This window comes from Lynx canadensis, chromosome C1 (assembly GCF_007474595.2).
Source record: "Lynx canadensis isolate LIC74 chromosome C1, mLynCan4.pri.v2, whole genome shotgun sequence".
Classification (NCBI taxonomy): domain Eukaryota; kingdom Metazoa; phylum Chordata; class Mammalia; order Carnivora; family Felidae; genus Lynx; species Lynx canadensis.
This window is the reverse complement of record NC_044310.1, coordinates 94153520-94176156: the sequence shown is the minus strand read 5'-3', so window position 1 is coordinate 94176156 and position 22637 is coordinate 94153520. Positions and strand designations below refer to the sequence as shown.

Here is a 22637-nt window from a genome sequence, read left to right as displayed (position 1 = left end):
AACCATGCTATATGATTTCTCCTCTTTTATCTTTTTATCTGTGTAGTTATCTCACAATTTCATTTCAATCAGTATTCAATAGCTCCCTAATTAGAACCATGTAAAAGCTATTTACTGCTGTGTCACATAGTATACTATTATGGCTGCTTCCTTGTTCAGCTTTGGTTTTTCATATGGTTAGTAGTTGCCTTCTTTTTTTCCCATTTCCTTGTTCAACTTTAGTGTTCACATGGTTCATAGTTGCCTTCATTTTCCCCCCATTCTCTTAGTATTCAATCTACTAATGACTGGCTCAATCTCCCCATTTCTTCCAGCAACTTCTCAAATGCAGTGTGGTATCATTTACACACACACACTCTCTCTCTCTCCTGCCCCTCCCCCCCTCCACCAGAGAGTTGTCTTCTGAACTTTAAATCTCCCTGTTCTATAAATTGTTTACTGTTTAGGTCAGCTACACAGCTCTTGTCCTGAGACTTCTATTCGCTAACCTGGGCATTCCTTTCACTTCTTTCCTTCTTGGACCTCATGCTTCCTCTTTCCTCGTTTGGTAGAGCATATTGCCTAGTAGTTTCTGTAGACATGATACAATGGAATTAGGTTTGTTGAAGTTTTTGTAATTCTGAAATATCTTTATTCTAACATCACACATCATGATAGTTTGACTAACTGTATATTCCTAGAGTGGAAATAATTTTTCTTCATAATACTGAATGTAGTTCTCCCCTGTCCTCTAGCTTTCAGGGAAGCTTCTAATTCTGAACTTCTGCATATAACCTGTTTTTTTGTCTGGAATATTTTTCTATTAATTCTTTACCCCTGGTATATTGAAATTTCATGAGGATGTGTCTTGGTGCAGCCTTTTAAAAGATTTATTTTGGGAGGAACACTTTTTGGACTTTTAATCTAGATATTTTGTACTTTGGTTTTCCAAAATATCATCAAATTATGTCTTTGTTTTATCCATTTTCTCTGTTCTGTCTTTCTACAAACTCTGCTGGTTTGCTATCAGAGGTAGAATCCTCCAATTTCCCTGTCTTTTCTATATTATTATTATTCATATCTTTATCTCTGTGTCCTACTTTCAGTGGGATTTTTCCAATTTAATCTTCCAATCCTTTTGAATTTTTAATTTTAGTTATATTGCTAATTTGCAAGAGCTTTTTCTTATTTTCTTACTGTTTCTTTTTTATAGCATCCTTGTTTCTCTGAAGATGCTAATTATTGCTTTCTTTAAAGTTCGTTTTCTTCTGCTCCTTGTTTTTTTCTTTTCTCTCTGATTTTTATGCTGTAGACATTTCTGAAAATCTAGACCACTTAACTTCTGTTCATTTTTAAGACTAAAATGATTGGAAGACTGATGGGAAGTCTTCTGTGATTAAGCAAGGCTTAATGACTGCTGGAGTTCAACCTATGGACTGGATGTTTTTTCCTTGGGGAAATATACGTGTGTGTGTATGCATGTGTGTGTGTCTGTCTCTTTTCCTCCTCCTTCTGCTGGGGCAATTGAGATTCTCCAGAGAAGGACAATCCAGTCTCCTCTCATGAGGGTGTAAGTGTGGCAGCTGGTATCTAGGGAGTAGGGTAGGGGACTGTGTGTCTCACTATTCAGGATGCAGCCTCTCACGTATTTCCTGTCTTTTCAGTTGACCACCCTCAGCCAAGCCTTCTGCTATGCCTGGTATCTCTGAATTCAGAGGCGCTCTGGTTCAGTTGTTCTCAAGAATAAATCTTTTCCGGGGTGCTTGGGTGGCTCGGTCTGTTAAGCATCTGACTTTGGATCAGGTCATGATCTCAGAGTTTGTGAGTTCGAGTCCTACATCAGGCTCTGTGCTGACCACTCAGAGCCTGGAGCCTGCTTCAGATTCAGTGTCTCCCTCTCTCTCTGCCCTCCCCTGCTCGTGCTCTGTCTCTCTTTCAAAAGTAAATAAACATTAAAAATTTTTTCAAAAAAGAATAAATATCTTCTTTCCCACCAAAGTGAGGGAGGGATAGTCACCTGGATGGGCAGAGTTGGGGTCTGGAGGTCTAACTGATCCTTTTACAGACTCCAACCTATTCCCCCGTTCAACTATGGCACACTTCCATGCACCTGGTACTCCTGGGATTTTCATCTTTTTTGGGTTTTCAAAGTGAATAGAATTGCTTCTCACTAATGCACCCATCCAAAGACACTTAACTGTATTCATTTTAAGCTTTCTCTGCTCTGTTACATCAGTTCCCAACATCCCATGTAGTTTTTGTCTTTATATATTGAGGTTTGGGATTATGTATGTCTTCCAAGTTTCACCAGTGATGGAATGCATATTTTATTCTAGTCCTTCTTAGAGCTTCAGTGATTTTTTTTTTAAGAGAAGTAAGCAGAAGTGTCAAAACCAAAAGATCCTGCCCTTTCCTGTCGTTGGCTGTGTGGAGTCAGCTCCTGGGTCTCTGACACCTGAAAATTGAGAGCTTCTTCCTGGCCTGGCAGCTGTACTTGGGAGTCTCGCACCTGTCACCATGCCATACAACAAATATATTGAGTTACACCATAAATCTATGGATATTCTTTGGATTATCATGAGAAAAAGATACAGAAAGAAGGTCGAAAAAGCTCATGAATGTTTAAACAAGGCAAAAAAGATGATTCGTCGAAAAACCAAGCTTTGCCATAAACAGCACCATGCCGAGGAAACAAATGAAAAAGACTCAGGGTACATGAAGAGGGAAACCCTAAACAAAAGAATGATGAAAAGACTTCAAAAGAAGCAGTACCTGCGTATCTTCTGGAGAGGGAGGCACAGTCCAAGATGAAGTGCTTTCCAACAAGATTAAACGAGAAAATGGGGCACCTGGGTGGCTCAGTCAGTTAAGTGTCCAACTTTGACTCAGGTCATGATCTCACAGTTTGTGAGTTCGAGCCCCGCATTGGGCTCTGTGTTAACAGCCCAGAGCCTGGAGCCTGCTTTGGACTCTGTGTCTCCCTCTTTCTCTGCTCCTTTCCCACTTGCACTATGTGTCTTTCTCCAAATAAATAAATAAACGAATAAACATTAAAAAAAATTTTTTTAAAAAGATTAAACAAAAAATGGAAAGAGAAAGTAGAAAAATGGGAAGTCCCTCTACCCAAAGTTCATGACCAGGGAGAAACAGAAGTGTTAAAAGTTATTTGAACAGGAAAGAGAAAGAAAAAAAGCATGGAAGAGGATGGTTACTAAAGACTGCTTTATTGGAGATGGCTTTCCTTGGAAACCACCTAAATATGAAAGATTCATTAGGCCCAGGGGCTTACATTTCAAAAAGACCCGTGATACAACCTGAACTGGAAGCCACCTTTTGCCTGCCAATTTTTGTTGTAAAGAAGAAATCCCTCTTTCCCACTTACAATTTTGGGTGTTATTACCAAAGGTCCAGTCACTGAGGTGAATGTGAGTGAATTGGACATTGTGACACAAGGAAGCAAGGTTCTTTGGGGAAAATATGCCTGGGTTGCCAACAGTCCTGAAAATGATGGATGCATAAATGCAGTCTTGCTGGGTCAACCGCAGTTTCATGCAAGTAACTCTTTATGATTATTGAAGACTGCACACCAATCAGGAGAACCGCCATTACTGTGATGTTTGTGAATACTACCAGGCAGCTTTGCATGTCTGCAGTCATCAAGAGAACTATTTATTCTCTTGTAAAAAAAAATATATTAAAATAGAGAAGTTTCACAAAAAAACAACTTAGAGACCCCCCACCCCTTCCTTGTGCCTTCCACATCCACTGCTTAATCTACTTTCTCATTGACTTTTAAGTATCCTCTAGCTGCTTTCCTGGTCTCCAATGTCTTTCCCCTCTAATTCATCCTTTACAGATAACCTGATCTGATCACATACCTCCCCAACTCAAGACCATTCTATGTCTACTCATAACGAACAGAACTATGTCCTTACCAGTTTGGTTTCAACCATCCTTTCCAGTCTTTCATTTACCTGTAGACTCATAAACTCGATTTTCAACATGTATCTACTGAAAAGTTACTATATTCCAGGTCCATTGGGGGAATTTGTAGATACAAAGATGAAAACACAGTTCATGCGCTCAGAAATCTCAGAGTCGCAGATAAGTAAAGACTGCTTCCCATCCCCACATCTGTCTGTTAAAATTCTGTCCATTCAAAGTCAACCTCAAGCAACAAGCCTCCTCTGTCTTCGTGTTGGAATTAATCTCTTCCATCCCCAGGCTCCCCTGAGCATTTCCCTGTACTGCTATTAGAACATTGAATCCAGATTACCTTGAATAGGCCTGTAGATATGTTTTCTCCCTCACTTTATGTAGGACTCCTTTGTGGTAGGGACAACCGAGATCTCTGTCACATCAGGAAAGAGTTCTGCATAAAGCAGGAACTCAATAAAAATGTATTGAGAATATTAAGCTTTCCTGTTACTGAATTCAAGGAAGAAGTGTTTGGTTGGTATTTATATGAGGGACACTGAATTGCTTTATTTATTCTTTTGACATTCAAACATTTATTAACCTGCTGTGGACCGGGCCTGTGCTGTGGACCGGGCACTGTGGTTACAAAGATGAAAAAGGCACAGTTGTGTCCTGAAGTGGCTCACGGTCCAGGGAGAAGAAGACAGTAGTGCAAATAATTGCAAAAGCATGAGACAGGGGCTATAATAGAGGCAGAGCAGGGCAGGAAGAACTTAGAGCCCTGCCTGCAAAGGGGGGCGGCACCAGAAAGAAGGTGATATCCAGCCAACATGTGAAGGATGGAGAGCAGTTCCCTAGAGAGAGAAGGAATAAAAAGGAAATCCTAATGGATGTTATTTTCTCTTTTGGCTGTAGTGAAGAGGGGGGACCCCAGTTCTTGTTCAAACAGATTCACCCTTTCAATATTCAAATGCTTGTGAAGGACCTACTTACTGTGAGCTGGGTCCCCTGCTAGGCAGATATTTTTAATATACGTTCTCTAAAAAGCAGATAAAGGAGCTTCACATTTTAATTCAAAGGGTTTTATGAAGAACTGCAATAATGTAGTCCAGATAAGTGTTCTGATGATTTCTTAATTCAAAGAAAAAGCTTAGAAGAATGCATGTAGCTAACGTATCCATCAGGCAGTTTCTCTCAAATATCTGCTGTCCCCCGCAAGCATTTGGCAAGAGCTGCATTGCAATCAATTCCTGGTTGAATTATCTGATGAGGGTCGGAAATGCCATTATTCTGAGTTGTTGATTAAAGAGGGATTCACATGCTGTATATACCAGATGTGCAGGAGGTGGGGCCGACGGCCTGTGCTGAATGATTAGGGAGCCTGATTTGTATTCTCTCTCAGAGGCAGGGGCCATGAACTTCTCACAGTGGCTAAGGAAGGAACTGTGCATGTGTCCGTGTGTGTGTGTGTGTGTGTGTGTGTGTGTGTGTATAATAGTGACCTCATGCCAAGCAACGCATTAGACATTATGTTCTTAAATTTTCACTGTAATCCTTTTGAGATAGATGTGTTATGGAGATGCCTGGTGACACAAAGTATTATTTAATTTATCTATTATAATTATTGTGATGATTTATGTGGCAATTTTAGCTGGGAAACTGCTAGCCAGTTCTCAGTATAAGTAGACACAGTCACATTGGGACATCTTTCTGTCTAGGGAAGGGTCACTAGAGTAGTTTCTCCAGTAAATTTAATGACAAGCAGGCAATGCATGCCCCAGGGAAGGTTATATAACAGCACCCATTTGGTGATCGACTGTTTTTCCCTCCTAATCTCTCCAAATCTGGAGAGCTTTTAGGTAGAAAGGGACTGTGAACATCCAGGGAGCTAAGGGGTAAAGACCCTTCTTTTTGAGGTTCAACATGATTAGAACTTCTTTAAATGAATGTTCCCCTGACTTAAATGTTAACTTCACAAGAACAAGGTTTACCTCTGTGTCCACAGGACCTAGATGGTAGCTAGCACTAGTAGGTGCTCAATAAATACCATTGAGTGACTCTTATCCCCCAGTTCTTTACCCTATACCCTCCTCCCAAGTTTTCCAGAATAAACTTTTATCCTCCCTTTTTTATGAATATTATATAATTTATTAAATAATACAGCTCTACATGGAGGATATTTCCTCCATTTTTTAATTATTTTTTTAAATATGAAATTTATTGTCAAATTGGTTTCCATACAACACCCAGTGCTCAACCCAACAGGTGCCCTCCTCAATGCCCATAACCCCCCCTCCCATCAACACTCAGTTTATTCTCAGTTTTTAAGAGTCTCTTATGTTTTGGCTCCCTCCCTCTCTAACCTTTTTTTTCTTCCTTCCCCTCCCCCATGGTCTTCTGTTAAGACTCTCAGGATCCACATAAGAGTGAAAACATATGGTATCTGTCTTTCTCTCTATGACTTATTTCACTTAGCATAACACTCTCAAATTCCATCCACATTGCTACAAAAGGCCATATTTCATTCTTTCTCATTGCCACATAGTATTCCTTTGTGTATATAAACCACAATTTCTTTATCCATTTGTCAGTTGGTGGACATTTAGGCTCTTTCCATAATTTGGCTATTGCTGAAAGTGCTGCTATAAACATTGGGGTACAAGTGCCCCTATGCGTCAGCACTCCTGTATCCCTTGGGTAAATTCCTAGCAGTGCTATTGCTGGGTCATAGGGTAGATCTATTTTTAATTTTTTGAGGAACCTCCACACTGTTTTCCAGAGCAGCTGCACCAGTTCGAATTCCCACCAACAGTGCAAGAGGGCTCCCGTTTGTCCACATCCTCGCCAGCATCTTTAGTCTCCTGATTTGTTCATTTTAGCCACTCTGACTGGTGTGAAGTGATATCTGAGTGTGGTTTTGATTTGTATTTCCCTGATGAGGAGAGATGTTGAGCATCTTTTCATGTGCCTGTTGGCCATCTGGATGTCTTCTTTAGAGAAGTGTCTGTTCATGTTTTCTGCCCATTTCTTCACTGGATTATTTGTTTTTTGGGTGTGGAGTTTGGTGAGGTCTTTATAGATTTTGATACTAGCCCTTTGTCCGATATGTCATTTGCAAATATCTTTTCCCATTCCGTTGGTTGCCTTTTAGTTTTGTTGGTTGTTTCCTTTGCAGTGCAGAAGGTTTTTATCTTCATGAGGTCCCAATCATTCATTTTTGCTTTTAATTCTCTTGCCTTTGGGGATTGTAAAGTAAGAAATCACTGCGGCTGAGGTCAGAGAGGTTTTTTCCTGCTTTCTCCTCTAGGGTTTTGATGGTTTCCTGTCTCACATTCAGGTCCTTTATCCATTTCGAGTTTATTTTTCTAAATGGTGTAAGAAAATGGTCTAGTTTCATCCTTCTGCAAGTTGCTGTCCAGTTCTCTCAGCACCATTTGTTAAAGAGACTGTCTTTTTTTCCATTGGATATTCTTTCCTGCTTTGTCAAAGATTAGTTGGCCATATTTTTGTGGGTCTAATTCTGGGGTTTCTACTCTATTCCATTGATCTGTGTGTCTGTTTTTGTGCCAATACCATGCTGTCTTGATGATTACAGCTTTGTAGTAGAGGCTAAAGTCTGGTATCGTGATGCCTCCCGCTTTGGTCTTCTTCAAAATTACTTTGGCTATTCGGGGTCTTTTGTGGTTCCATACAAATTTTAGGATTGCTTGTTCTAGCTTCGAGAAGAATGCTGGTGCAATTTTGATTGGGATTGCATTGAATGTGTAGATAGCTTTGGGTAGTATTGATATTTTAACAATCTTTATTCTTCCAATCCATGAGCATAGAATACTTTTCCATTTCTTTATATCTTCTTCAATTTCCTTCATATGCTTTCTATAGTTTTCAGCATACAGATCTTGTACATCTTTGGTTAGGTTTATTCCTGGTATTTTATGCTTCTTGGTGCAATTGTGAATGGGATCAGTTTCTTTATTTGTCTTTCTGTTGCTTCATTATTAGTGTATAAGAATGCAACTGAGGGCCGCCTGGGTGGCTTAGTCGGTTGAGCGTCCGACTTCGGCTCAGGTCATGATCTCGTGGTCTGTGAGTTCAAGCCCTGCATCAGGCTCTGTGCTGACAGCTCAGAGCCTGGAGCCTGTTTCGGATTCTGTGTCTCCCTCTCTCTCTCTGCCCCTCCCCTATTCATGATCTATCTCTCTCTGTCTCAAACATAAATAAAACATTAAAAAATTTTTTTTAATAAAAAAAAAGAATGCAACTGATTGCTGTACATTGATTTTGTATCCTGCGACTTTGCTGAATTCATGTATCAGTTCTAGCAGACTTTTGGTGGAGTCTATTGGGTTTTCCATGTATAATATCATGTCATCTGCAAAAAGTGAAAGCTTGACTTCATCTTTGCCAATTTTGATGCTTTTGATTTCCTTTTGTTGTCTGATTGCTGGTGCTAGCACTTCCAACACTATGTTAAACAACAGCAGTGAGAGTGGACATCCCTGTCGTGTTCCTGATCTCAGGGGGAAAGCTCTAAGTTTTTCCCCATTGAGGATGATATTAGCTGTGGGCTTTTCATAAATGGCTTTTATGATCTTTAAGTATGTTTCTTCTATCCCGACTTTCTCGAGGGTTTTTATTAAGAAAGGATGCTGTATTTTGTCAAATGCTTTTTCTGCATCAATCGACATGATCATATGGTTCTTACCTTTTCTTTTATTAATGTGATGCATCACATTGATTGATTTGCGAATGTTGAACCAGACCTGCAACCCAGGAATGAATCCCACTTGATCATGGTGAATAATTCTTTTTATATTCTGTTGAATTCGAGTTGCTAGTATCTTATTGAGAATTTTTGCATCCATATTCATCAGGGATATTGGCCTGTAGTTCTCTTTTTTTGCTGGGTCTCTGTCTAGTTCAGGAATCAAAGTAATGCTGGCTTTGTAGAATGAGTCTGGAAGTTTTCCTTCCCTTTCTATTTTTTGTAACAGCTTGAGAAGGATAGGTATTATCTCTGCTTTAAATGTCTGGTAGAATTCCCCTGGGAAGCCATCTGGTCCTGGACTCTTATTTGTTGGGAGATTTTTGATAACAGATTCAATTTCTTCACTGGTTATGGGTCTGTTCAAGCTTTCTATTTCTTCCTGTTTGAGTTTTGGAAGGGTGTGGGTGCTTAGGAATTTGTCCATTTCTTCCAGGCTGTCCAGTTTGTTGGCATATAATTTTTCATAGTATTCCTTGATAATTGCTTATATTTCTGAGGCATTGGTTGTAATAATTCCATTTTCATTCATGATTTTATCTATTTGGGTCATCTCCCTTTTATTTTTGAGAAGCCTGGCTAGAGGTTTATCAATTTTGTTTATTTTTTCAAAAAAAAAACAACTCTTGGTTTCATTGATCTGCTCTACAGTTTTTTTAGATTCTATATTGTTTATTTCTGCTCTGATCTTTATTATTTCTCTTCTTCTGCTGGGTTTCGGCTGTCTTTGCTGTTCTGCTTCTATTTCCTTTAGGTGTGCTGTTAGATTTTGTATTTGGGATTTTTCTTGTTTCTTGAGATAGGCCTGGATTGCAATGTATTTTCCTCTCAGGACTGCATTTGCTGCATCTCAAAGCGTTTGGATTGTTGTATTTTCATTTTCATTTGTTTCCATATTTTTAAAAAATTTCTTCTCTAATTGCCTAGTTGACCCATTCATTCTTTAGTAGGGTGTTCTTTAACCTCCATGCTTTTGGAGGTTTTCCAGACTTTTTCCTATGGTTGATTTCAAGCTTCATAGCATTGTGGTCTGAAAGTGCGCATGGTATGATCTCAATTCTTTTATACTTATGAAGGGCTGTTTTGTGACCCAGTATGTGATCTATCTTGGAGAATGTTCCCTGTGCACTCAAGAAGAAAGTATATTCTGTTGCTTTGGGATGCAGAGTTCTAAATATATCTGTCAAGACTATCTGTTCCAATGTATCATTCAGGGCCCTTGTTTCTTTATTGATCCTGTGTCTAGATGATCTATCCATTACTGTAAGTGGAGTATTAAAGTCCCCTGCAATTACCACATTCTATCAATAAGGTTGCTTATGTTTGTGATCAATTGTTTTATATATTTGGGGGCTCCTGTATTCAGCACATAGACATTTATAATTGTTAGCTCTTCCTGATGGATAGACCCTGTAATTATTATATAATGCCCTTCTTCATCTCTTGTTACAGCCTTTAATTTAATGTCTAGTTTGTCTGATATAAGTATGGCTACTCCAGCTTTCTTTTGACTTCCAGTAGCATGATAGATAGTTCTCCATCCCCTCACTTTCAATCTGTAGGTGTCCTCAGGTCTAAAATGAGTCTCTTGTAGACAGCCAATAGGTGGATCTTTTTTTTTTTTTTATCCATTCTGATACCCTATGTCTTTTGGTTGGAGCATTTAGTCCATTTACACTCAGTGTTATTATAGAAAGATATGGGTTTAGAGTCATTGTGATGTCTGTAGGTTTCATGCTTGTAGTGATGTCTCTGGTACTTTGTGGTCCTTGCAACATTTCACTCAGAGTCCCCCTTAGGATCTCTTGTAGGGCTGGTTTAGTGGTGATGAATTCCTTCAGTTTTTGTTTGGGAAGACCTTTATCTCTCTTCTATTCTGAATGACAGACTTGCTGGATAAAGGATTCTTGGCTGCATATTTTTTTCTGTTCATCACATTGAAGATTTCCTGCCATTCCTTTCTGGCCTGCCAAGTTTCAGTAGATAGGTCTGTCACTAGTCTTACCGGTCTCCCTTTATATGTTAGAGCATGTTTATCCCTAGCTGCTTTCAGAATTTTCTCTTTATCCTTGTATTTTGCCAGTTTCACTATGATGTGTCATGCAGAAGATTGATTCAAGTTATGTCTGAAGGGAGTTCTCTGTGCCTCTTGGATTTCAATGCCCTTTTCCTTCCCCAGATCAGGGAAGTTCTCAGCTATGATTTCTTCAAGTACACCTTCAGCACCTTTCTCTCTTTCTCCTCTGGAATCCCTGTTATACATATATTATTGTGTTTCATCGCATCACTTAGTTCTCTAATTTTCCCCTCATACTCCTGGATTTTTTTATCTCTGTTTTTCTCAGCTTCCTCTTTTTCCATAATTTTATCTTCTAATTCACGTATTCTCTCCTCTGCCTCTTCGATCCGAGCTGTGGTTGCCTCCATTTTATTTGGCACCTCATTTATAGCATTTTATTTTGTCAGGACTATTTTTTAGTCTCTTGATCTCTGTAGCAATAGATTCTCTGCTGTCCTGTATACTTTTTTCAAGCCCAGCGATTAATTTTATGACATTATTCTAAATTCTTGTTCTGTTATATTGCCTAAATCGTTTTTGATCAATTCGTTAGCTGTCGCTACTTCCTGGAGTTTCTTTTGAGGAGAATTCTTCTGTTTCATCATTTTGGATAGTCCCTGAGGTGGCATGGAACTGCAGGGCACTTCCCCTGTGCTGTCTGGAGTAACTTGTGTTGGTGGGCGGGGCTGCAGTCAGACCCAATGTCTGCCCCAAGCCCACTGCTTGAGCCACAGTCAGACTGGTGTGTGCCTTATCTTCCCCTCTCCCAGGGCAGGACTCACTGTGGAGTGGTGTGGCCCCTGTCTGGGCTACTTGTGCACTGCCAGTCTTGTGGTGCTACTTTGAAGGGATCTGGCGTATTAGCCAGGGTGGATCCACAAGGTGCACAAAGGTGGGAGGGGCAGGCTCAGCTCCCCTGCGGGAGGGAGGCCGACCAGTCGGGGGAATGGATCCATAGAAGCACAGCGTTGGGTGTTTGCAGGGTGCAAGCAAGTTCGGTGAACTGGTTCCCTTTGGGATTTCGGCTGGGGGATGGGAGACGGAGATGGCACTGGCCAGCGCCTTTGTTCCCAGCGGAGCTGAGCTCTGTCTTCCGGGGCTCAACACCTCTCCCTCCCGGTGTCCTCTCGCCCTCCCACTCTCGGAGCAGAGCTGTTGACTTATAACATTCCAGATGATAAGTCCCGCTGGCTGTCAGAACACACTCCGTCCGGCTCCTCCGCATTTGCAAGCCAGACTTGGGGGCTCTGCCTTGCTGGGTGGGCTGGCTGCCCCTCCACCTCCCAGCTCCCTCCCACTAGTCCATGTAGTGCACACCACCTCTCTGCCCTTCCTACCCTCTTCTGTGGACCTCTTGTCTCGGCTTGACTGGATGAGTCTCTCCATTGACAGAAAGGAGAGTCCATTCTGCTAGTCTTCTGGTGGTTTTCTGGGTTATTTAGGCAGATGTGGGTGGAATCTAAGTGATCAGCAGGACGAGGTAAGCCCAGAGTCCTCCTGTGCCGCCATCTTCTCCCTATCTCTACCCTCCCTTTTTTATTAACTCTCTGTTCATTCATATCCCTGAAATCGCTAACCAAAAGCTGCAGCAGCTTCTACAGTCTCTTTATACATTCACACTCCATTGAAAGTGATAAAATCGTGTCCTCAAATAGAAGAGAACGTTTGTCTGTTTTTTTGTAACAAACCGGAGGATGTGCAATCAGATTATCTGACATTTATGCCAAGTTGTTTAAGTAAATAAGCTCAAAAGAGGTGGTAGGTATTAAAAGGGTATGTTAAACCATTCGGTATTGGCATTGTACGAGGAAGATCCTACTTCTGATTTTAATAATAATGTTTCTTCACTGGAAGCGATGATAAATTTGTTTTGAAATGACATGTTGTTTGTAAAAAGATTTAAACCTAAGCCTTAAATGGCTTTAGCTGAATTCCATTCAAAGTGTGTTTAAATGACTCAGTCATCATTATTCTGAGGTTTTTAGAACTCTTTATAAACCACAAGATGACAGAATTAGGCAAATTTGATTTTAGCCTGTCAGTAATCTGGTATCTATGATTTGAGAGGAAATCAATGCCTTTTAAATTCAATTCAACAAACACACGGTGAAAACCAACTGTGTGCCCAGCTTTGTGACATGAGCAAAAGATAGAAAAATGTAAAACAAGGTCCCTGCCTCTAAGAAGCTTGTAATCTAGTAGGGAGAGACAGGTGACTAAGGAGATGGTTCTAGTGCAGAAAGAAGAGATGGAACCAGATCTAAGATTCTTCTGAGGCTTTTTTACAGGACAGAGGCAGCGTCTATGCACTGTCATAGGAGAGAAGGCAGAGTGCACATTTACAAATGTAGTTTTTATTCTGAATTGTCGAGAGGTTCATTCCATCTTAATCTTCTTTATCCACTTAATCCCTCTATTACTGTTATGTGTATGATCAGATTCAGGGCAATAATATTTAGGTTTAGAATAAGCTTAAAGGAGAAATGCTGGCCTTCAGTCTTGTCAAGAATATCTATCTGATGTATTGAGATGAACAATGAAAGGCAAACAACTAAACAGCCTATAATTCTGCCTTCCTTGATTAAAAATGTAAGTGAAATTTCTTCTCAGTTTATTCTATACACTATCATAAGCATTTTTTAAATTTTTAAATGTTTATTTATTTTTGACAGAGAGACAGGGCATGAGTGGGGGAGGGGCAGAGAGAGAGGGAGACACAGAATCCGAAGCAGGCTCCAGGCTCTGAGCTGTCAGCACAGAGCTCGACGCAGGGCTCGAACCCACGGACCGCGAGATCATGACCTGAGCCAAAGTCAGATGCTCAACTGACTGAGCCACCCAGGTGCCCCTATCATAAGTATTTTTAAATTGCTATAAAAATGGTCCTGGCTGGAAAAAAAATGGTCTTGGATGTATATCCATCTTTTTGTCAGGCTGCTGTCTTTACAAAAGGGACCAAGGAAGAGCAACCTTCAGACCAGATATTCTAGAAATCACCGCTATTCTGGAAGGCACCTCTCAAGATATGTCTGAAAAATATCAGATTCAGGAAGGTGTTCACATTTTCCCTGATGTTGTTATTTTTTAACTATATTTTTAAATATGTGATTTAAATATGTTTAAATTTTTTGAATATGTTATTTTTTAAATTATTTTAATGCTTATTTATTTTTGGGAGAGAGAGAGAGACAGAGCGTGAGCAGGGTAGGGGCAGAGAAAGAGAGAGACAGAATCTGAAGCAGGCTCCAGGCTCTGAGCTGTCAGCACAGAGCCCAACGTGGGGCCCGAACTCACAGACTGTGAGATCATGACCTGAGCTGAAGTCAGACGCCCAACAGACTGAGCCACCCAGGTCCCCCTTAAACGTGTTATTTTTTAAATATGCTATGCTAAGCACTTTCCCTGCATTATCTCAGTCAGTCTCACAGCAATGCTATCAACAAGGCTCTACTGTCTTTCTTCACTTTAAATGAAAAGAAAAAGTTTTTTGAGTCACAAAGCCGCCAGGGTGTGAGTCTCACGTAGGCAGATTTTATTTTTTATTCCCTGGTATGTACTTAGAGCCTAGAACAGAGCCTGGAATTATACAGATGTTCATAAATACTTGTTGAATGAATGAGAGGAAGGATGACTAAAGGGTAGAGAATTTTCTCAAGGCCACATAGATAGTAAAGGGTAGAGTCAGGACTCCAACTCAGGTCTGTTTGATTGCAAATCCTCTGTTTCTACCTCCTATGCACTATTATCTGCCCATGGCTTGAAACTGCCTTTTCAGTCAGATCCAGACAGCTGAAAGATCAGAGTATCCGACATTTCCAGAGACACCAGTTGCCTGGCTGACCCAGTTAGTCTGGCCAAGAAGCTAGATTGAGAGTGGAGGGTCAGTCCTTGTTTTAAGGGGATCCAGAAGCAGAAACAGTGATGACAAATTCACTCTTACATTCCATCAAAATTGGAGTCTTTGAAGATGTGTTGTGGAGGTTGAATAATATTCTGTATGTAATGGACTTGGTCTAAATTCAAGTCCATTAAGCACCTAATACATAATTGCACCTAATACATAATTGCAGGAACTAAGGAGGTGAGTATAAATTTTGTAGAACATACTAGGTCCTACTAAAATTTTGAAATCAAGGGGTGGTAAAGCTTTAGACTGATAGACATTTAGCTTAAGACATTGGCAAAACAAATGCCTGATATAGCTACCTGACTCACATGATAAATAATCATAATCATTTGAATGAGCTTCCCATTTGCATTCCAATTTTAACATAACAAGGATATTGGGAAATGTATTTTTTAGAAATTTTTTTAATTTTTTATTTATTTTTGAGAGAGAGAGAGACAAAGTGTGAGCAGGGGAGGGGCAGAGAGAGAGACACACACACAGAATCCAAAGCAGGCTACAGGCTCCGAGCTGTCAGCACAGTGCCCAATGTGGGGCTCAAACGCGTAAACCACAAGATCATGACCTGAGCCAAAGTCAGACGCTTAACCGACTGAGCCACCCAGGCACCCCAGGAAATGTATTTTAAAAATTCTATTCTAAGTACTTTACAAATCTGAACTCACCCCTTGGAGCAGCTTTGGAGACAGAGATCATCATCACAGATGCTTCCATAGATTTGATTTCATTCTGTCAGTAATCGGTTAATCTATGATTTGAGAGGTAATGGAAGCACGAAAAAGTGAAGTAATTTTCCAAGATCCCACAGCTGCTTGGTGCAGAGTTAGGATTCAAACCCCGACAGTCTGGCTTCAAGTCTGTTCTCTTAGCCACTACGCTCCAGCAAAGGGAAAGGTGTGATCAGGCCTTATTCCTATGCTTCCTGGGACCTAGAACTGGCTCTCTCTATGGCCTTAGGGTGGAGACTGTATAACATACAACAGAGTACAGATTTGTAATGCTTCTGATGGAGCCAGGGTTGGGGCATGGCCTCATATTAAGCCTTTTTGCATACCTGGAATAAAAGCACTGTACCACCTACTATTCAGAGTAGTTACGAGCAGTAAAGACACTGATACATACAGAAGTCTATAGTAAACTTTATTATACTATAGTATATATATATAGTATATACACTATAGTATATGTATATAGTATATATAGTATATATATATACTATATATATATACTATACTATAGTATATAGTGTTGTTATAGTATTATAATACTATAGTATTATACTATATATATAGTATATAGTATAGTATTATACTATAGTAAACTTTATTATACTATAGTATATAGTATATAGTATATAGTATACTATACTATATAGTATGTATAGTATATGTATAGTATGTGTGTGTGTGTGTGTGTGTGTGCTATATACTATACTATAGTATACTATGCTATATACTATACTATAGTATATAGTATATATACTATGGTATATAGTATTATTATAGTATTATAATACTATAGTATTATACTATATATATAGTGTATAGTATAGTATTATACTATAGTAAACTTTATTTATTTGTTTATTTGTGTATTTATTATTTCAGGTATAATTAACCTGCCATGTTATATTAGTTTCAAGTGTACAGTATAAAGATTCAGTAATCCTGTATATTTCTCAGTGCTCAACAGCATAGGTGCTTTATCTATTTTACCCATCCCCTTTGGCAACCACCAGTTTGTTCTCTATATTTAAGAAACTTTGGTTTTTCTTGTTTGTTTGTGTTTGTTTTGTTTCTTAAATTCCAAGTATAAGTGAAGTCATATGGTACTTTTTTTTCTGACTTACTTTACTTAGCATTATACCCTCTAGATACATCCATGTTATTGCATATGGCAAAATTTCATTCTTTTTTATGGCTGTGTAATATTCCAGTGTGTGTGTGTGTGTGTGTGTGTGTGTGTGTACAGTTCATATATATAAACTTTAATGTGTCATGCACAAGTAGGAAACTGTTGTTCATTATCCTTCATTACTCGGCCTGAATATAAACTATTTAAGGGCAGGGTCTGAATTCCTGTTTCTTTTTAGGTCTCTCTCAGGGACAAGCACAGGGCTCTGCACACACAGGAGATCCTGTGGTTCATCAACCATACCACACCTGGCTCTTTGGAAGGAATACCTGTGGCCCCAGCAGTTTCAGTTAATGCCCCTCTGACTTGCAGCAAAACCATGTATCTTTCTGATTTGATTATATATAAATGAAACCCCAAGACTATAATGTCTAATAAGGTAGGAAAGAATTAGTTGCTGTTCATCAGTTTCTTAGAGGCATGTTCATGAGACAGGGTCTGGGTATTGTCTTAGTTCCTTGTTGAGGCTTTAGAGTTTATGTCTTTGGGAGACAAATGTCTCATTAAAGCAAACAAAGACAAAAACCAACTAGTCCCTTCACTGAAGTGCAGTCAGCTTTTGCACATAACGTTCTTTCTTTGCTTTGTCTGGTGGAGGCTGTTTAGGGTCACAGGCAAACACATCACATTCCAAGCAGTCCTCCATCATCCTGCTGACATCTTCCAATTGCTTGAAAAACACGTAAGCAGCTCCCAGTATCAAAACCTGAAAATAAATGAAGCAAAAGTTGAGAGAATTCAAGGGAGAAATAAACAAATCCACAATCCTAGTTGGATATGTTAATACTCATCACACAGTTATTGATAGAATCAAGTAGACAAAATAAGTGAGGATATAAAAGACTTGATCGCTATCAGCTAACTGGATCTAATTGACTTTTATAGAATGTTATACTATACCCAAAAACCACATAATACTCATCATTTTGAAGTGCACTTGGAATATTTATAGACCATATTTTTAAAATAAATTTCAAAAGATCAAACTGATACAGACTATGTTCTTATCCATGGCTAAATTTAATTTAATCATAAGACGATCTAGAAAAGGTCCAAATATTTAGAAATTAAGCAATAATAATCAATGGCCAATGAAGTAATCACAAGGGAAATAAGAAAATACTTCTAACCAAATGACGATAATTTCACAACATATTAAAAGCTGCGGGATGTAGGCAAAGCTGTGCATAGAGGGAAATTTATTGTTTTGAATTTCTTTGTTAGCAACAAAGAAAGTCCTAAGAATCAGTGATCTAAGCTTACTGCCATTTTAATAACCTGGAAAAACAAGAACAAATTAAATCAAAAATAAGTAGAAGAAAATAAATAATAAAAATAAGAACAGAAATCAATTAATTTTTTTTAAATGGACAAACAGCAAATAAAATGAACAGAATCAAATGTTGATTATTTGAAAGGATTAATAAAATTGATAAAAAATCTCCCTACACTGATTGTGAAGATTATAAAATGTGCTTGAAAATTTATACCCTTCCCATCAAGAGCTGTAATCTATGTTCCCTTCCCTCAATCTGAGGTAGCCTTGGTAACTTTGTTTGTAACCAGTAGAGGTTGATAGAAGTAGCACTACTTTAGTTCCGAGCTTCTTCAGAAAAAGGCCAAGCAGCTTCCACCTGATTCTCTTGGGGTGATTGCTCAGAAGGAATCATGCTGGAGGGACCACATGGAGGCACTTCATCAACAATCCCAGCCCGGCCCCCAGTAGCCAGCACCACTGCCAGCCCCAGAGGAAGCCATCTTGGACATCCAACCTAGTGGAGTCTCAGATGACGAAGCCCTAGCTGACAGATGAATTCAATGACACTGAAGACTCCAAGCAAGAACTTTCAGTTGAGGTCTTCTCGAATTTCTGACCCACAAAATCATTAGTAAATTAAAGTGATGCTTTTAAGCTGCTGATGTTAGGGGTAAGTTATTATGCAGCAGTAGTATAACCCACATACTGATCAAGAACCAAAAAGAGCAAATATAAATTCCAATATCAGAAGGGAAGGAGAGGGCAACACTAAAGATATTACACATTAAAAAGAAAAAATCATGGCAACATTATGAAAAACTTCATGCCAATATATTTGGCAGTTTAGATGAAGTGAATACATTTCTTGAATGACACAAATTGCCAAAACTGATACAATACAGAAAATCTAAAACCCTATATCTGTATGATAATGAAAAGAAATTAAATTCCTATGCAAAAGTCTTCCCACAGAAGAAACTCCAGTCCCAGACAGTTCAACAATAAATTCAATCAAATATTTAAGGAAGAAATGATACTAATATTTACAAAAGCTCAGAAAATATAGAAGCTAATTAGGAATACTTTCTACCTCATCTTATGAGGCCAGCACAATCTTGATCAAAGACAAAGATGTTATTAAAAAACCAGACTTCAGACCTTTAGTCCTTCATCAACATAGATGCAAATATTAACAACACGTTAGCAAATAACATCCAGAAATCTATGAAAAGATCACGCTAAAAAAATAAATAAAAATTAAAAAATTAAAAAATAAATTAAAAAAAAAGAAAAGATCATGCTACCTAAGTGAGTTTATGCTAGAAACACAAAGTTGGTTCAATATTCAAATATAAATCAAGTTCAATGTGTAAAAATCAATTGATACAGTTGCCATTCATATATCAACCAATATAGATACCACTGAAAATAGTATTAAAAAGATAAACTATTTAGGAATAAGTCTGATGAAAAATGTGCAAGTTGCATACACTGAAAACTATAAACATTTCCAATATGAAAAAGACTTAAATAAATGGAGATACATGTCATATCCATGACTTCAGGACTCAATACTAAGATAAACTTTCTTCCCAAATTAATCTATAGATGCAATGAAATACCAATCACAATGTCGCAGACTTTTAAAAAGAAACCTGTTGAGCTGATTCTAAGAGTTTTGTAGAAACATGAAGGGTAAAGAATAGTTAAAACAATCTTTAAAAAATGGAGGAAAGCTGGAAGATTTATGCTACTTGATTTCAAGAACTACAATCAAAATGTAGTAAGCAAGTTTTGTGGTGTTGGAATAAGGATAGACAGATCCAACAGAACAGAATACAGAGTCCGAAAACAGTGCCACCCAAACAGAGGCAATTGACTTTTGACCAAAGCCCAAAGTTGATTCTATGGGGGAAAAAATTTTTTTTGTCAGCAAGTGGTACTGGAACAATGATATCTATGTGGAATAAAACAAACCTGAACTTCTGTTTCATACTTCACACAAACATAAGTTGGGATGGGTTATAGACCTAAATATAAAAGCTAGAACCATAAAACTTCAAGAAGAAAGCATAGGAGAATACCTTTGTATTCTTCTATACCTTGAGGGAGGCAAAGATTACTGTGGACCCAAAAAGCACTAGATATATAAGAAAAACATATTTCATAAATATTTTAAAACTCAATGTACTTAATAAACATTAAAATTTCTGCTCATCCAAAATCACTACTAAGAAAATGAATAGGCAATCCACAGACTGGAGAAAAAATATTTGCAATGCATATATCTGACCAAGGACTTATATCCAAAATATGTAAAGAATTCCTACAAATCAACAAGAAAAGGTAACAAATTTTTTTAAACAAGCAACAGATTTGAACAGACACTTCACAGAGAAGACATTTAAATGTCCAAGAAGCACATGAAAAAGTGCTCAACATCATGAATCATCAGAGAAATATAAATTAAAGCCACAAAGAGGTACCATTTCACATCCACTAGAATGGCGAAGAATCAAAAAGATTGGGGGGCGCCTGGGTGGCGCAGTCGGTTAAGCGTCCGACTTCAGCCAGGTCACGATCTCGCGGTCCGTGAGTTCGAACCCCGCGTCGGGCTCTGGGCTGATGGCTCAGAGCCTGGAGCCTGTTTCCGATTCTGTGTCTCCCTCTCTGTCTGCCCCTCCCCCGTTCATGCTCTGTCTCTCTCTGTCCCAAAAATAAATAAAAAAAAAACGTTGAAAAAAAAAAAAGATTGATAACACCAACTCAGGAAGTGAAGATGTGACACAGCTAGAATTGTTCATTGCTCATGAGAGAAGCTTAAGTGTTACAACCACTTTGGATAATTGGCTTTCCTTATAAACTTAAACATGACTCTACCTATAACCCAAGTATTATGCTCCTAGGTTTTTATCCCCAAGAAATAAAAAAACAAAAAATGCCCACAAATGGTTTCCATGAGAATGTTCAGAGCAGTCTTATAAGAGCCAAAAATTACAAGCAGCCATAATGTGCGTTGACAGGGGAATGGATAAGCAAATTGAATTATCTTCATACAGTGGACTAGTATTTAACTATAAAAAGGGATGCACTACTGGCATGTGCAATAGCATGGACAGATCTCAAGAACATGTTGAGTGAAAGAAGTGAGGTACAAAAGAGTACATGCTTCACGATCATACTGTATGATTTCATTTATGAAGTCCAAGAGCAAACATAACTCATCTGTGAGCCTCTGGGTGGGTGGGGAGATAGAAGATTGACTGCAAAGGGGCACCTGTATCTTGTTTGGTAAATACATAAGTGTGTGCAAACAATTATCAGAACTCATCAAACTGAGCACTTAAGATCTGTGCATTGTATTATATATGAATACCTCAGCTGAAGACGTGAGCATGTGCATAAACACACAGCTCATGCACGCGTGCGCGCGCACACACACACACACACACACACACACTTTGTATCCCAGAGAGATTCCCCAACCCATTCACAACCCTTGGTGGTGGGGGAGAGGATTCAGTTGAATACTCCAACGAAATGAAAACAGAATTCATCGCAAAACAGAACTAGAATGCCTTGGCCCCCGCTCCCCACCAGCGGAGTCTTGTTCAGCGGAGTCTTGCTGTGGTGGGTGAGTGATTGGGCAGGTCTGGAGACAGACCCCGTGGGAGATCTGACAGGGCAGGGCTAACAAAACTGTCAACGCCCTGCAAGGTCTGTTAAGGTTCCTCTCTTGCTGTCTAGGTCAGGTGCACTGCGTTGGTCTGAGCTTGCACACTGTTTTCCTCTTCTCTGTCAACTCCCTGAGTAATGCTGCAGCTGGATAAAAGCCTTCCTCCCTTTCTCCCATAACCTCATCACAGTGGTTTTCTAGTTATTTTCATGAGAAAATTTATTCCATTTCATTATATCTTGACAGGCAAAATAACTTTTTAAGTGTCCTGTGCAAATATTCTTCCCTGCTTCTCATTGTACGTTCACAAATGTTTTCAAGGACTGTTCTATGCCTGAGCTTCTCAAATTGAAATGCATATGAGTCACCTATGGATCTTATTAAAATTCCAATTCTGAGTCAGTAGATCTGGGTGGGGCCTGAGAGTCTGCATTTTTAAGAGATTCCCGGAGGGTGTGGATGTGTTGGTCTGAGGATCCCACTTTAAGTAGGAGGTTGTCTGTAATATGCTAGCAGGGCAATGGATACTGTTCTCCTATTCACAAGGCAGGGTAAGTTAATGCAGAGTGTGGTGTCAGAGAAAGACGAGGGGGTAAAAGCAATTCTGATTCTCTTTTGCTCTCTTTTCCTGCATCTCAAAGCCTGCCCTTCATGCTTCTTGCTACACGTAACAAATGGGTCTGTTTTCCTAAGAGCTGTACACACCCGCCCCCAGTGACAGCTGTCTTCTTCTAAAGCTGTATTAGAGAAGGAGGGGAGGCAGGTTACTCATTATAGTCATGATTTGCTCTGTCCCACATTGCAGATGGAAAAACTGAGGCATGAAGAGGCAAATTGTCTGAACCATACACTAATACAACATAAAGCACCACCCTTCACGACTAAGATTGTACGACATTAGAACTAGGTATGTTAGCCAGGATTTTCTTAGTGACTCGTGCATTGAAATTAGAACAGCTCCTTCCATATGGTTCTTGGATCAAATCTTAGATAAATCCAGCATTCTAGAAATACTCCGGATGGCATGACAAGTCGTGTCTTTCCCCCTGATTATCTTCCAGTCTCTGACTGATACTTAGTGTTTTCATTTAACAAACATTTACTGAACACCTACTAGTCTGGGCTCTGCATAGTTATTGAAAATACAAAGAAGAACAAGTT

At 39.1% G+C, this 22637-nt stretch overlaps 1 pseudogene; it reads left to right on the top strand.

The window, feature by feature from the left end:
- Nucleotides 1–2496: 2496 nt before the first annotated feature.
- On the top strand, nt 2497–3548 carry LOC115519775 (annotated as a pseudogene).
- The last annotated feature ends 19089 nt before the right edge of the window (nt 3549–22637 follow it).